This window comes from Anoplopoma fimbria, chromosome 22 (assembly GCF_027596085.1).
Source record: "Anoplopoma fimbria isolate UVic2021 breed Golden Eagle Sablefish chromosome 22, Afim_UVic_2022, whole genome shotgun sequence".
In the NCBI taxonomy this organism is placed as follows: Eukaryota; Metazoa; Chordata; class Actinopteri; order Perciformes; family Anoplopomatidae; genus Anoplopoma; species Anoplopoma fimbria.
Window position 1 is genome coordinate 13,095,546 of NC_072470.1, and position 12,305 is coordinate 13,107,850.

Consider the following 12,305-nt stretch of genomic DNA (forward strand, 5'->3'; position numbering starts at 1 on the left):
GAAGAGGCTGTATGTATATAACAATCGGAAAATAGTTTGCAGAAAGCGACACCAGAGTCGTACGTAGAGCAGAATGGTTTGCAACCATTAGAACATCATTATTCTTATAGTAATGCTTAGGTTTGTGGCTCCATGTGGAAGGCATTACAGGAACTATTATGTATTATGTACAACTGCATGTTGGTAGCAAAGATATCATTTTCCCCTCGAGCTTAATATCATAGTTATATTAGAAGTTACTACGACCCATTGGTTTTGAAGCCTTGACTTTATCATCTGTCTGTCGCCATCTTGTTTTTTCGCAACCAGAAGTGCAGCCTGGTGGAACGAAGGGAGAGGTCAGCACCTTTTATTGGTTTACAGTTTACAGTAGTAAACCGTAAATGTGCAGTTAATTGGTGGTGTTAAGGGCTCAAGGATCTTTGGAAAGTAAGTTAAGTTAAATGACCCGTTGAGTGGTGAGTCCCAACAGTTGTTGACTTTTATGTTTAAGGATATCTGCAGCCTCTCTGGTGTGTTTAACACAGGGTATGCAGAATGTAAAATAGATTTATAGATAGTCTTAGCATACCCACCACCACTGCACACACACATAAAATGGGAATATCTTGTCTGTAGGTTGTAGCTGTTGGTTACTGTTACAGCAGTTAAGAGTGGAGATGCATGCGGCGATGCTTCACTTCCAGTACGCAGCAGCCGGCCTGTAATCGGGGGGGTAAACAGCGTTTGGCTGCTTCCCAGTCCCTGCACAGCGTCTGGATCACACTCCTGTGACGGAGAACACCTGTGGACGACGGCTGGAGATAAGAGTTGTCAAACGCTGAGAAGCAGCAGCGTCCCTGCATACCAATGTCCTGGAGGGACAAACAGCGTCTCAGGGTAATTCTATTGTCAAGGCCTTTTCACCAAAATGGGCACAGAAATTTTGATTAGTTCCGTTACTGTGGATGATTAAATCAACCTGGCACCGGTAATCTCTGAGCAGAGAGAGCTGGGATGCAGCTCGTCTCCCAGCAGTTCCTCTGCTGCCTGGAGTGCATACAGTATGTCACATTTGGATTCTACTCCACATCCAGCCTTTATTTGTGTGGGTTCTGATAGCAGGTAGCTATCAGAACCCAAATGGAATGAAAAGCGACAGTATTGTACCCGTAATTACCAGATAAGAATGTCTGTTTTCTGCACAAATCCACCTCCTATCACAATCCGTCTGTGCTCAGAAATGTTATTGTGGAGAAACACAAGGTCACCACGTCGTCCCGTTAGAATGCTATCAAAGACTTCACATAAAGCCAGCACAATGCCGCCTGCTGCGGCTCACATTTACAGTCAAGGTCCTGACTGTAAAATAATGGTTATCCTGTGTGGAGGAAAGAACACTACTGCTGTGTCGTTGTAGGTACGTAGAGACTGAAGACTTGACTTTCAGGTTCAGTAACATGAAATGAATCAGGTTCAACAGGACAGACCGCTGGAATAGAGATTATTTTGTAAAGCACTTAAACCTCCAACAGAAGCTCTCTTTGCATGACTCTACTGATGTATCTTGATTGTGCGTGCACGTTGCAAGTGAATGCAACCAGCTAGCTAAAATTGTTCATTCTCAAAGCTATTCATAATTAATGATGATCATTAGTGCATTGCACTACTGTGTTTTGAAACCTAAACCACAGAGACATAATTGGCAACGTGCACAACAAAAAACAAATGAAAAAAGGGATTCCTTCAAATATGTATCAAACATAAATCAGCTTTGATTAGTTATTTTCAATCAAAAAAAAACTATTTAAATTCATAAAATAAACCTTAACCTTTGCAATGCTTTGTAGCGTTTCAGTATAATTCTACAGAATCGTCATGCATTCACTTTATTTGCCTTTTCTTCTAAATGAAGAAGATTATTCTCTCAGTTTTCATGGGGAAACGTTGGCTCTGTTTCTCAGTATTAACGAGAAGCTCTCATTACTTGAAAGCTGAAATGCAAAGAAGCAAACATGTGTGGCCTGTTTAATTGAATCCAGTTTCATTCTGGTTTGGGGTTTTGAGACAGTGGGAGCTACTTAGTGTCTATAAGTAATATAGATATATAGATAGTGGTGTTATTGTTCCACTCACTGGGGATCCAGTATTGAGGAATTGACTCCTGAGTCATCACAGAGCCAGCCTGAGTCTCCCAATGTGTCAAACTCAAACCAACATAAAAGTGGATGTAACTCAACAGACAGGTTGTGTTCTCCCATGAATGATGGTGATGAGAGGGATTTCATTTGTTCAGAAAAACAGATCAGAGACGTTTTTCAATGGAATAATTCATAATAATCGCATAATTCTGAGATAATAATGTTGTTAATCCAGAAAAAGGAATTTCACATCACTTTTTATATAAATACATACCTCTACCTCTACCCCCTGAGTAGAGGGCTCTGCCAGAGCTAATAGAACTAGGGTTACAATATCGTAACCTTCGCTCTAACTCACACTGGCTCCGCCCTCTACTGGACTCTTTGGGTACAGTGGGTGGAGCCTAACACTGCGGGGGTCCACATGCTTCCGGGTGGTACTCCAGCAGTGTTTGGAGCCTTTGTGAGTGAGAACAATCGGATCCCATAAGATGTCTTTGTTTGTATTTATTTAATCATTTGTATGCATTAATGTGGTTTTTATTAGTACATTCTAGTGATGAATGAGCTGTTAGAATGTTGAACCCTGGAACCAAACTCCTTATTCTCTGGCCTATTGACAGCAGCTTTTTGTTTGTCAGGACTCTCCATCACCTCCATCACCTCCACACCTCCACCCACCTTACTCCTGTGTGGAAAGATTCTCCAAAGAACGTCAAACCCTTCATCAGTGACCGACTCTCTGAACTCCCAGTCTCCTCAGATCCAGACTGCCCCTGCATGTAAATTCAAAGATACCTTCTCCCCTCATTACAGATAGCGGTAATGAGAAACAGGGAAAAGAGCATGTACTTGTCACTATTGGCTGGAGTGTGTTGATAAATAGTCCCAATTAGCAGTAACCTTCAAGGAGCCACTCGAGGTTTTGCCACAAAGTCAGCTTTGTTTTCCTGGAACCAGTCCTCAAAAGTGTGGAGAACTAAGTTCTCAGCGGTGCATGCCTCCAGAGCTTCATCTTAAGTTTGTCCTTAACTCAAGGAGCTGTTTCTGAAGAATGGCTCCTTTCTGCTCAGACAAAGTCTATTTACTCCACAACACCTCCTTTGAATAGAAATATTATGCATCATTTAACCCTGATGCACTGAGTGCCAGAACCCTCTCCCCTCATGGCCATGAAGGTATTCTGTTAGACCTTTAAAGACCCACATCCCCAACAGAACCGCCCCTCACAATGGACCGTGTTTCGAAAGCACCGCCCAGACTGCTGTTTACTGACTCTGCTTTGGATTTCACCACTCAGAACCTTCAACAGCGTCACATGTGGACGTTCATCTACATCTACATGTTCGGATTTCTTTAAGTTTATCTTAAAAGTGGACAGAGAGACCATGAGTCAAACTAATAGCACAAAGTTCTGCTGGTTTGTTAAGATGGAAACATATTTCTATAACTCCATCCATCACAGTAGTGGAACATTAAGGTCACCTCTGCTGGACATTGATCTAGTTATTGGCTGCTAGATTTCATTTATTTACAAAGCCCAATACTACAAATGACTCATTTCCCTAAATGGACATTACAATCTGTGTAGCATACAACTCCCTCTGTCCATTCAGAGAAAGGATAAGAGAAGGAAGAGAAGCAGAGGAGGAATCCCTCTCCAGTGGACAGATATGTAAAAGATGTTGTGAGTACAGAATGCAAAAATGATAAGAAATCAGATTTGATCAAGTCTGGAGAGAAAACATTTGACTTGGAGTTTTTCTCGTGTTGTGATAAATCAAAAGCTGTGAATTCAGTACGAGTTCAAGAGCTGGTTTGAGTATCACATCACAAGTATGACGGTGTTCACCGACAGAAACAACGGAGATGGTGGCATGACTGGTGGAACATCCACATCTGAAGAAACATTCTGCTTCCCCGACGTCAGCGTCTCCTGAGTTGAGACAGTTTGACCTTCAGAGCGGGTTTGGCAGTAGCTGTTGGTGCTGTGTGCGTTCCTCCCTGTGGGAATGCAGCAGACTCTGTTTTTAAAGCTGCACACTATTCTCCATGTTTTAGTGTCTCAGTGAGTTCAGTCTGCAGCAACTAAACCAGCTGCAATGAATGTGAAAGTCCAACGCAAAGCACCTATTTAAGAGAAGGTTCCTGTTTCCTTCTCCTAAGCTGTGGTGCACAACTCCAGGAGCAAATACCAGGGGCAGAATCTTCATAACACAACATAATTACTGGTGTGTTGACTATAACAGGCCAAATTAATCAGAGCACACGGCCTCCTAAGTTACCATATGACTGGCTTCTGACAAGCAATGTAGCTTTTAAAAGACTCATTTTTGCAATGTTTGCTCCACATAAAGCACTTGGCAATGAGCTTCATCTGCAGAGAACTGCTGGAAGCAGATGTGTTCTTGCTCAGCTGAAAACAGACAAACAGCAGATCCGTCAGCGTGTTAGCGTGTTCTTCACTTCAGAGTCTGTTTGTAAGCGTCACTGTCTACGTCGTCTTCACTTAGCCTGTTCACTCACCTGTCCTACTATTATCACAGACCTGTGAACTAAGCACAGACACTCCCATCCTTCATGGACTCAAACAGTCCATGGTGGTGCAGCTCAGCCAGGTTTCTTTCTGTCCTGGTGGCCGCCTACGTTTTATTGATTGTTTCAGTGCACATCTGCTTTGTTTTGGTCGTTATCAATGCTTTATTTGTATTTATTTTGTATTGTTAATAAAGATCTTGTGCATTATGATCTTAACTCTCATTTAAATCTCCACCAAGGTTCTCATGTGTTTCTTAATGTTTTGCCCCCAAACCGTTCATCAGATATTCATACATACACAGATACCAAAGTGGGATCATACTGAGATCTGAATCATGCATGCTTTTTCTTATTTTTGTATTTATTGCCTCATAAGCATGCATGTCCATATGGCAATCAATTGCTCCCAATGAGCAGGGAGCAAATGTTTGGCCGCTGAAGAAGAAGACAAACCAGCGTCTGTTTTCAGAGTTCTTCTCGTTGAACTTCTTTTACCTTTTCAGGAAGACGCTGGAGTCCAACTGCCCTCTGGTGCTGTTCCACCAGAGGAAGGAGTGCTATAAGGACACAGCGTGAGGCCGTTGAGGAGAAAAGTCTGAGAAAACTAACTTCTGTTTTCTGTTTATCCAGTTTTAAACTGGACAAGCTATTTTCTCTGCGATTGATTTATTCTTTTCTTTTATTCTTTCTCCTGAGGGGGGGAGAAACAAATCAGAATCCAGTAATCTTCAAATAAGCAGATGATTTATTTCTGATGAGAGAAAGAAAAGTTGTTTTATCCAGAGTCAACTCCAACATGCACAGCTTTTCTGATAGATTGCTCTTTAGAGAGGATGGCCTTTTCTCATATTTGAGCTTCTCTAGACACACCAGGGGAGCAGTTTTGTTGAACAGACATGAAGAAGTGCATTTTACATAATAAGTGACCTTTCAGATACATTCCCTGACTTTGCTATGGCGACCAGTAGAGCCGACAACACAGAGCGGCAGAAAGACCAAGTTACAAAAGTTAAATCAGGTAGGGGTCTGGGGTATTGTTTTTATTTTGATATCAGCTTCATTCATTAACTTGTTACATTGTGTATGGTAAAACACATTATTAGTTTAAATGTAAGCTATATTTGGAATATTTTCTGACAAAGAAACTGAACTGAAAGTTCAACTTGTCTTTTCTGTTTTGGAGTCTGATGGCTTTGAATAGATCACAGATGAGTTACACTCTCAGATCGGGGGGGGTGTCTGACGTCAATGTAAAACATTATAAACATTATTGATATTGTGTCTGAAACATGTCCACAGCAGTACATCACTTTGCTCCCTGTCCTGGTTCTGTTTCTGAGCTCCGGCTGCTGTCCGTGGTGCTGATCCCAGGCTGGTTACAGGCTGGTTACAGGCTGGTTACAGGCTGGTTACAGGCTGGTTACAGGCTGGTTAATGGCTGGTTACAGGCTGGTTACAGGCTGGTTACTGGATGGTGGGAAGCCTCTCCATGGTGACATAGTCATCGTCATCATCTGGAGTTCGTGTGTGTCCGTGGATGCGTTTTCTTGTGCAGCAAAAATGAAACTACAGTTAGCATGTCAATTAAATAACCTTGTAACCTTGTCACAGACAAAAGAGGGGTGAAAAGATGATTATTGACTTAATACTTCCTGTTTCTGTCCGCTAATGCTAGCTATGTCAGCTAACATTACACACAGATGTTCTTTAGGCTAGTGGCTTCTGTGCAGCTAGCAGCACTTTGACCGCTCAGGCTGCAGCTCATCAAACACACATGGAGGACTTGTGCATGCCATGGTGGAAACCCATTCCCACGTTCATAGCTTAGCTGGGCTAATGAAGCGTAGCGCTGTAGGAAGCCTCTTCTCACGTCCATAGCTGTAGAGACAACAATGTCAGCGCTGAATCTGCTTCAGATGTTCCATTTGCTTCCCACAGACCAGCCGCTCAGCGCTGATCAATGACAGCGACTGACTGATCTCGTTTTTAATGAAAGCACTGACCATCACTTCCATAATTAATCTTTTTCTTTTGTGCCAGCGAAGCGTCCATTAATCACGTTATCCACTCCAACGGAGAGCTGCTCACAGATCTGTGCTGCTCGGCCGTGACACCAGGATGCAGCTTCAACGAGTTCCTTAACGAGCTCTTAAACTGAGGGGAGCTCCTCGAGATGTTCACACATCAGAAGCAATTAAATCCTCTAAAGTTGATAATCACGGCGTTAATTATACTTGTTTACATCTTCAGAGGTATAATCAGAAGGCCCTATGCGTATTCATGAGTCCTTGATTATGGATGCGGTTTAACATAGAAGAGGTTTAACTCCTGAGGCTCCTAACAGGAAATGACATTAATGTGTGATTAATGCTGTGAAGAGAGCATCAGCAGGCCAAACAGGAAAGGCATGACACTGTTCTGTTCTAACTGCAGCGTCGAAAACACAACTCAGTTTGATGCATGTGTTAGAATGGCCATTATGGAAAACAGATAATAGTGGAGCATTAATGTACATTAGAAAGTAAGAAAGGGATTCATCAGAGAGAGTGCATCTTATTCTAATGAATCACAGTCTTCTCTTTCCCTCGCAGACATTATTTAATTAGAATGTCTTTTCTTTGCTATTATTGTCTTGGAGATGAGGACAACAATTTTACTAAAAGGATTTTCCTTTTTATTGAAACAGCTACAGAATGAAATAATCACATCAAATAAACTACAGCCGTCGCCCATAAAAAGGAATGTGTTCACACGTAGGCCAATAAAGCAGGGAATAAAAGAAACGGACTGCACACACACACACACACACACACACACACACACACACACACACACACACACACACACACACACACACACACACACACACACACACAATGTAACTTTACAACGTAACGTTACATAACACTTAAACTCACTCTTTACATTACTAATTACTTCACTGACTTCTGCTTTCACACGAGACACAGACAACGGTCTCCTGGGTGAAAGTCCTTCATGTGTTTGACCCATCCACCACATCTCCCACCTGAGCCTTAGTGGACTTTCTCACTTGTCATACCCCTTATTATACGTATAAGTTATAACTTTCAGTCATAACTGCTAGCATTCCCCCGTTACAGTAGTGGTTGCACAGGGCTGCTCGGTGTGTGAGCTCCTCTCTGATTCAGCCAGGAGGTTCAATATCTCCGTATACATTCTGCATAACTGTGGGAGTTGTTGATCAATACCTGACTCAATAACTGAGATTTCAAAAATTTTAAACCTCACTTTCCTGCGTTGGGTGTGTATTTCACCACAGTGTGGACGCTGGATGTGTTGGAGGAAAACAGCAATAAAAGTCAAATTAAGAGTCCCACATTATTAAGCATCTGCCTCGCTAAGCTTCTTATATACTTATAGCCATTCAATAAACCCACAGCTCTGCAAATGTGAGAAGATGGTAGGAGCAATTTCCTCTAACTTTGTTTTAAAATCTATTCATGCTTTATCCTCGCTCTCCACCAAAGATCGGCAGTCCACAAACTGCTGACGCTGACGGCCGTCATGCCGCCTCAGCAACTTGCAAACAAACATCAGCTTCAACTTTTCCTCCGGAGCGGCTTCCAAAAACAGCTGCGTATGAAACTGGAAGGCTCAAATTAAAAATTCACCATTTGTTTTGCTTGTCCCAGTCTGGCAGGAGGATCAGTGGGAGTCAGTGGGAGTCAGTGGGAGTCAGTGGTGCAGGGAGATCCCAGTCCAGATGGCTGCTGGGTGTAGCACCCTGAAGAACACAGCACCCTGTTGTGTGTTTTGCTGTGTCATGCTGCAGTTTGCCTCGGGTACACACACTCTGGCTTTAGTTTCATCACTGACGCTCTGCACCTGCAGTAAATACAATAAAACATCTGAAACTTAATCAGAGATCCGAAGCAGAGACTGAGTAGCATTTTATTTTATTCCAACAGCATTCCAACATGGAAACCCAAGCTGCTTATAATGTCTTTGCTGCTGTTCTTTTAAAGGAAAACAACAAAATGATGTTTGACCGTGGACTGCAGTCTGGAACCCTGAGGATCCTGATTGGATAGACACCTGGTCCATCGAGCTCAGAGGACACGTTCTACTGATGTTCAGACTCCACTTCCCCTTCCCCTAGAGACTCCTAACATATGCTGATTAGCATTATTTTATGAAGTCAGCAGCATCGAAACAGAAATACGCAAAATATGATGCAAAATATGATGCAAAATATGATGGATGGATCTATTTTATTGCATTAAAACTGCAGCAGGAGATCTGAATTGTATTTTCAGAGTAATCTCATTAAATATTACACAGCACATAAAGTATTAGAATGGTAAATGGTACATGGTCTGTACTTGTAAAGCACTTTTCTAGTCTCCTGGCGACTCAAAGCACGTCAGCACTACTTCACATTCACAACCTTTCATAACCTGATGCAGGGGTTATCATGCAGTTTCTTCAAACCAAGGATACGCTATAGGATATGTCATTTATGCTATATATGTTTCATCAATATGTTCTATATCAGCCTCATTTCATGCTTTCAGAAGTGCCCGATGCCACAGGGCTGACGTTGGTTGAGTTTAGGTAACTACCTTTGGGTTAAGGTTAAGAAAAGCTGCTGATGGTTTCAGGTAAAATCCTTTTGTAATGTGAATGCATAACAACCTTCCTCTTATTGATTAACCGCCTCATGTAGAAAGCTCAGTCAGCCTTTACTTTGACTTCACAGGGGACATGGACCTCCTGGATGAAAGCCCTCTGTTTGCTCTCTCACCCTCAGAGGATTTCACTCTTTACCTTTAAAAGTAGTCCCTCCATACAGACTTCACTCACTCTGACCGGACGCAGAACCGTTGACCTCCAATCTTTCCACGGTTTGCACAAATGTACAATGTCCACATTGTTTCCTGGAGAGCGGGCTGAGATGCTCATCTCTGTGTCCACAGCCACTACAAACCAGGGTCAGGAAATACCAATACCACAGCACAGGCATGAGGTCAGACCTGTCTGTGCACCTGTCTGTGCACCTGTCTGTACACCTGTCTGTGCACCTGTCTGTACACCTGTCTGTGCACCTGTCTGTGCACCTGTCTGTGCACCTGTCTGTACACCTGTCTGTACACCTGTCTGTGCACCTGTCTGTGCACCTGTCTGTGCAGAGGGAGGAGGGGGTGTAGACACTGAGCCAATCAGAAGAGGACCTGCTCCACCCGCTACACGGCGGTGCAGACGACTGACGGAGAGCCTCTTGTTAAAGTCAGATAAGCTCCGCCTCCGTCTGTCAGTGCCAGCACTCCAAAGGTGATACATGCAATGATCCAAACGAACACCACAGTAGTGATGTGTGGTGGTCTGCTGGAATACAGGAATAATATCAAATATTGGCTGTGAGAAGAAGTTGAAATAAGGTTTGTGTGAGAGGCCTGCTGGTTAACAATCTTATGCTAACTGATGTGTGAGTCTGACTCTCTGTGCATGTGTTTGATTTTTGGAGTTTAATCTCTCTCTACTCATTCCCTTCTCTGCCTTGTCTTCTGTTTTGTGTCGTTTCCATTAAACACGAAGAACTTTCACCACCTTTTCTCTTTCACTCTGAAACTGCTTGCCTGGCTACACCTGTTAATCTAGACCAAGGACTGATGAAATATGAGGCGTGGCTGATTTATGTCTCTTCTCATGACATGCTAACACGGTCCGACACTTGGGGGGGTGGAGGTGGTGGAGTGTCTTTGTGAGTGTGCGCAGGTAGCTGCTCGGGTGTGGACGGCTGACAGGAATGGATGGAGAGGGCTGCAGGTCTGACCTTGGCAGCTGCTCTCCTCAGAATCAGTCACTCTGCTGGGTGAAGGTGTGAGATGAAGGAGCTCCTGTGTGAAGGAGAGGAGCGCTGCTTCTCAAAGTCAAACACTGCGTCTCTCACTCACCTCACAGCGGAGGCTCAGAGAGGACGCTGGGGACGTTATTCACTTTATTAATGTCAATAACTTTGATCCTGTTTTCTTATTTAAGTTGTTCAATGAGGAGAGACAATCTTTAACTATTTGTTGCAACATGTCATTTGTATCTAAAGTGAAACCTTCTTCAGAGGTTTTGGTCTGAATGCCTCCCCGCACTGCTAGCTGTTTCTTTTAAAACCATTTTCATCTCCTATCCAGATGTGAGTTTTAAACAGGGTAAAAATAATGTGGTACTTGTGAGCTGCATTGAATGAAGCTCCTCGTTATAAGTGAGCATACATCCTCCTCCAGAGTGGAGTCTGAGGACAGCGCTTAGATAGACGTACTTAATGCCGTCACTGAGAGCTGCTGCTGTCTCAAACAACAGGCCAGCGTGATGTAACCTGCTGTATAATCACACGCGCTGTGTAGAAACAATCTAAAAGAACATACTGGATGTAGAGTATGCATTCAGTTGAAAGTGTGTAATCATATCATGTAATAATGCCTGCGAGTATGTGCAGCAGTGCTGACATTTTTCTACTTGAAGAAAAAAGCAATTTTCCGCTGATAGCTTTCTAATATGTTGACCCGAGGCAGCGCACATCTAATGGAGGGCTGACAGCTAATGTACGTATGTTCTGCACCTCCACGGGTCAGGACGCGTTCCCTCTCACAGAAAAACACTGCATGCTTATGTGATGTGTCTTCTCCCACTTCAACCCGCCGGGAGCCAATGCAAAGGACAAACAGCGAGGAGGGTGTTTCCACTCGAGCCTGTCAGATAAATGCTTCATGTTCTTACCTTGATCCTGCTAAAGGAAGATGCAGGAGCAGAGTCTGTGTGCCACCACACACATCCAGAGGAGAGCAGATCAGAGGATGTACATCATGTGAGTCATCCTACTTTCTGCACACGCAGTTAAGAGCTGCAAACTCTTACTTTTCCAGTTATGGTTATTTTGGCTGCTGTGTCATCTTCAAAATGGAGATTCTGGGGGCGGAATCCACAGTTTCAAAGCAGATATTAAAAAGCTGTTTGTCTCGTTTGCCAGTGTTCATCTTTGAAGCATTTTTGGAAACCCCAAATACTGTGAAAGAATACTAGATGGGGCAGAAAACACACACTGGAGCTGGACAGTTACGGAGAACCACAGTTGCAGTGGCTGCTCTTCCTCTCACTGGATGCGGAACACGTTCAGAACGCATGCAGCAGCGTTGTGGAGAACGCTGGTCACACGTTCACTCCGTGGAAGTGGAGAAGAGGTCGTGACATTAGCACCCAGCAGCAGAAGTCAACTGCAGTCAATGAGCCGTGGCCCAGAAGCTCCGCCCCCGCTGCTGCACAGAGCGCCATCACTTGTTTATCGATAGTTTTTTTTATATTCACGGTTGTTGCCGTTGACGATGTGGAACACCGCACGCCTTTTGGTTCCCAACAACACACCCACCGACTGTGAAGCAGATCGGATGAACGCTCCTCCAGATATGCAGATGACACACACACACACACACACACACACACACACACACACACACACACACACACACACACACACACACACACACACACACACACACACACACACACACACACACACACACACAGACAGAATGACAACTTTAAAGTCAGACAAAAACATAGAAATTTAAAAATAATGGCTTGAGACTGCCATTTATTATTCTTTGTAGTTTCAGA